The following is a 4,929-nucleotide window of genomic DNA, read 5'->3' on the forward strand; positions in this document are numbered from 1 at the left end:
CCATTTACTATAGAAGTTCCGAGGGAGTTCATTAAAGGAATGTTTCCAATAAAAATTGTTTGTTCTTGCATATCCTTACTGGTTTTCAAAATTAATCCTGCGGATACATATAATTTAGAAGAATATGTGAGTGATTCATATACAGCATCCCTTTCTTTTATCAACGGTTCCACCAATTGATATGTTTCCACAAATAATTGAAATTCAATTTCTTGATCTGTATCTTCAATTTTTGGAAACTTATCAAGTTCTTCTGTTAAGCCCCGATCCATGAACCCACAAAATCCTTCAAATTGTATCTGATTCAACCCAGGTATTGTATACATTTCCCCATTTTCATTCCCGAGCATTTTGAATTTCCCATTTATCAAAAAAATCCCATTCTTTTCTCATTCTTCATCGAATCATATGAATCGATCTAATAATGATGGAATTGAATTTCTATTCTGTTTACTGAATCACATGAAATTTTATCTAACTCCATATACCATATAATATATATGGAATGTATGAAATGCGTATGAACGGAAGAAGAAAAATTATACTCAAATTTTAATTTATATTTATAACAAACAGCTACATAAAAGAATTGATAAATGCCATTTAGCCTTATGGAGTTTTGTATAGAATATCAAAAAAAAAAATAATAATTCAATTTCTACCATTATTATGATATTCCATATTCCAATCCGATTGAATACCAGAAAAATGAAATGAATTCCTGATTTGATCTGTTCGTTGAGATAAAGACAAAATAATCATAAAATATATATCGGGAGAGAGTTGATTTTTCTAGCACTTAATTTTTTCATAGATTCCATTGTTCTGTTCAAAAAATGATTCGCAGAGAAGAGAGATGTTTTTACCCATTTTTTAGTTTTTTATTTTTTAGTAGAATATTTAGAATATGATTGAAGTGCGTACGAAAAGAGGGCTTGTATTTATTAAACATATGCAGATATAGCATTTCTATTTATATATGTCTTTCCTCTTTTCTTTTTATTCCATTATAGCTCTCTAGTGGAGACAACACATGGCGTGCTCTATCAAAAATTCTATTTTTTCTTTAATTTTAATCTATTCAATGAAAAATTGAAACACGATAATTTCTTGCTGATTCCCTATGGACATCATATCTAGATAGATAAAATACCTCATTAGATAACTAGAGCTGTGTAACAACTTATGTTCGGGGGTTTACATAGACTCATAATTGCTGTTATATTATTATAATATAATTTATAATTATATAATTTATAATTGAAATTAAGAAAGTTTTTTTATTGAATTGAAAAATTGAAAAAAAAAATCAATACTAATTAGTTATGTATCCATTTTTATTTTCTTATACCATTAGAGAAAGACAAGTGAAGAAGAATCGTCCATAAATTTGCCGTCAATAGTTAATAGTTAATGGTTCCAATTTTTTTGTCCTGCATTTTTACTTTTGTAACTGAGAATCCACATTTTCTTTTTCAATAGAAAAGAAAAAAGAAAGGGAAAGTTTTTGTTTTTAGATATTGTGTGTCTTGAGATACTATAACCAATTGAAGGTATGGATCCAATCTAAAAATAAAAAGGGGATACTCTCATTTTTTTGTTTGTAGCCTTTTGGCGACATGGCCGAGCGGTAAGGCGGGGGACTGCAAATCCCTTATTCCCCAGTTCAAATCCGGGTGTCGCCTGATCAACAACAAAACGCGAAATCCTATATTCTGTTTTGCTGATATAACTCGACCAATTTTCTCCGGCAAAAACAAGTGTAAGAAAAGGACTCTTGATACTTTCTTGATTATAAACTTGATTATAAACTTCCGGAGGTTTTGTTTTCTAAAGTGTTGTAAATCCTTACGTCTAGGATTCAAGGAAAAACTAGAGTAGTGGAAGGGAATGAGTAAATCTTGATATGGTAGCCCCTCCCCTACTAATAGAGGGGCTACTATCGGAGTCTTGAATTAGATTGGATAACGGGAGTGTTTAATTAACTAATGAATGGTTGTAGAAGGGTTGGAAGATACTTTGTATACAGACTGATGAAAGTCTCTGAGTGTTCAGGCATCCAATCAATATTAGATTGGATGGATAATTGGCTTTTACTTAATAAGGGACACCAAAAGAAAGAAGAAGTCTTATTATTGCTACATGTGAGTAACATTCTTTTGATACTTCCAAAAGTGTTACTGCGTATTTTGCTTGTGCTTAATGGTTCTCGATTTTACTAGAAATCATATAAGAACTTGTTATAAGCGGATTTATTGAAGTGTTTCATCAACGGTGGTGTGTCAGAATTCCCTTTTCCTTTTGACTCTGCACCGGTAATTCCACTATTATTAGTGAACAATAATGGAAAAATTCCTTCCTATTTGTTTCATATTCATAGAAATTAGGGGACATAATACACATGGATATAGTAAGTCTTGCTTGGGCTGCTTTAATGGTAGTCTTTACATTTTCCCTTTCACTCGTAGTATGGGGAAGAAGTGGACTCTAGGGGTACTTCTAATTGGGTTGAGGAATCAAACCGTATCAATTGTTTTCTAGATCGTTTTGCAAAGCCTTTTTAACTATTTTATTAGTCTTCATTTCGAAATTCTTGGATTCTAGTGGAGTAATGTATTCTATGAATAATACCCTTTCAATCAAAATCAAACAAACATTTCAATAATTCCCATGTTCGTATTTCGAAAGTAAAAGGGATACGGATGATAGGCAATTTATTAAAAAAAAAAAAGAATTCTTCCTAAATTTTCTATTTTGATGAACCAGCTCTTACCAGAGTTATATATGGACAATGAGGGACAAGGAACCCCCCCCCCTTTTTTTTTTCTGTATTTGTTTGTTTTTATTTCCTTCCCTCTTTACTGTTACTGTTCAAAGAGAAAAAAAGTAGTTCTTTTATTTAATAAGATCTTGCCTTAGTGTAGTCACATATTGCACACTTACCCCCTGTTTTATTTATTATTTTAGGAATTTTATTTATGCCATGCTTTATTGACTCATTTCATATCATGGATCAAAGAAAAGAAGTTAAATTAAAAATCGGTTCCATGAAATGAAAGAATTAGAAAATCGTAAGACTTGCCTTTCAATTATTTCAGATTGATTGAAATCAACACAAATAAAATAGATCAAGCGAAGAAATAAAATTGAGATACTATGTACATTACATATATTTCATTACATATATTTAATTGATATCGACATGTATGAAGATACATATTGTAGATTCATCTATATTAAGCTTGTATCTTTATACATTACAATAATAGATATGGATAGTATGGTAGAAAGATTCATATTTTTTTTCTACCATACTATCGAGTTTGATAGGATACTGCTGATTCTAGTCCATTCATTTTATTTAATTTATTTAAGACGTGAAATTGGAATCCTTTTTTTCTTAAATCCTTGATAAAAAGTCAAGTTTCATTCAAATTAATCACTTTGACTGACAGTTTTTACGTATATTATAAGTAAAAAGGCGGTAGGAACTAGAATGAACAGCGCTGTAGCAATAAATGCGAGAATATTTACTTCCATAATTTCATTGTTTTTTTTACTTCGCAATAACTCGGGATTTAATCCCATAGAGATGATAAATTTGTCGCTTGTAAATTCAATGCGATGACTTACATTTCAATGACATCGAATCGGATCAATATCATGAATAACAATATCTAAGCTATCAAATCGATTCACCGTCGAGAATTGAATAGTATAACATAGGAAGCTCTTTTATCCACACCGAATACAAAATTGGATTCCTGGCCCAATCAAAAGAATTCCTTTCCTTTATTTCTATATATTCTTTTCCACTCTTTCTTTTCGATAATCTACCGCCTTCCTTGTACAATCATCTGATGATGTATCATCTGACTGCTTTTCCACTTTCACCGTTTACAAATAGTTTACAAATAAACCCCAACAAAAAATGGAAAGGAAAAAATAAATAAAAAAGGCTATCCTTGGGAATGAAATTCTTTCATTTGTATTCCCTTTCACAGAAAATGGAGGGATCAATTGATGTATTTTTTTTTTATTGTATCCGTCGGGACTGACGGGGCTCGAACCCGCAGCTTCCGCCTTGACAGGGCGGTGCTCTGACCAATTGAACTACAATCCCAGGGCAATAAAGAAAAGTGTACAGCATAGATATTCTTATGATTTCATTCAAGCCATTTTCTATTTAAATTTTAGATTCGAATCGCCGTGTTGTAACAAACAAAGGCGCGAGTGATATATTGATATCCATACGGGTATGCGCTTTAGTGAGAGCAACGCGGATTACTAGTTACTAGTAATCCTTTCGTTATTGCCAAATCGATCGATAATCAATTTTAAAATGAAAAAAAAAAAAGAGTCTTTTTTCTTTACTTTACTCTTTCTTTTCATTAAACTTTATACTTAATGATCCTGATATGAATCTAGATCATTATCAAGGTCAGAATTTATGGGAACAAATAAATAGAACAAATAAAAAACAAATAGCGGTAGGGATGGATATATCAGAAAATTGGACTTTTTTTATTCTTCCCTAATTTTTTTGTTTGGCTTTTCTGGAAAACAAAATACAAAAAAATGGGCATTTTATGTTATGGCGGATCAGCGAATTATTGGGCCGAGCTGGATTTGAACCAGCGTAGACATATTGCCAACGAATTTACAGTCCGTCCCCATTAACCGCTCGGGCATCGACCCAGGAAGAATCAATTATAGGTTTATTGATAATCCATGATCAACTTCCTTTCGTAGTACCCTACCCCCAGGGGAAGTCGAATCCCCGCTGCCTCCTTGAAAGAGAGATGTCCTGAACCGCTAGACGATGGGGGCATATTTGCCTGACCGACATCATACTATGCTCATAGTATGAACAGTTTTTTGAAATTGTCAATATAATGGAATGATATGACTAGATCCGAAAGCTTTTTC

At 32.0% G+C, this 4,929-nt stretch overlaps 3 non-coding genes across 3 annotated transcripts; 1 reads left to right on the top strand and 2 right to left on the bottom strand.

Moving 5' to 3' along the window:
• The first annotated feature begins 1,613 nt into the window (after positions 1-1,613).
• On the top strand, positions 1,614-1,685 carry TRNAC-GCA (transfer RNA cysteine (anticodon GCA)). The gene has a single exon. It is a non-coding gene; the product is annotated as a tRNA-Cys (tRNA).
• Positions 1,686-4,049: 2,364 nt separating this feature from the next.
• Positions 4,050-4,123, bottom strand: TRNAD-GUC (transfer RNA aspartic acid (anticodon GUC)). Its single transcript has one exon. It is a non-coding gene; the product is annotated as a tRNA-Asp (tRNA).
• A 491-nt stretch (positions 4,124-4,614) lies between these two features.
• TRNAY-GUA (transfer RNA tyrosine (anticodon GUA)) lies at positions 4,615-4,698 on the bottom strand. Its single transcript has one exon. It is a non-coding gene; the product is annotated as a tRNA-Tyr (tRNA).
• Positions 4,699-4,929: the final 231 nt, after the last annotated feature.

Source organism: Durio zibethinus, unplaced genomic scaffold, assembly GCF_047325235.1.
Source record: "Durio zibethinus cultivar Kanyao isolate XHJ-2024 unplaced genomic scaffold, ASM4732523v1 HiC_scaffold_293, whole genome shotgun sequence".
NCBI lineage: Eukaryota > Viridiplantae > Streptophyta > Magnoliopsida > Malvales > Malvaceae > Durio > Durio zibethinus.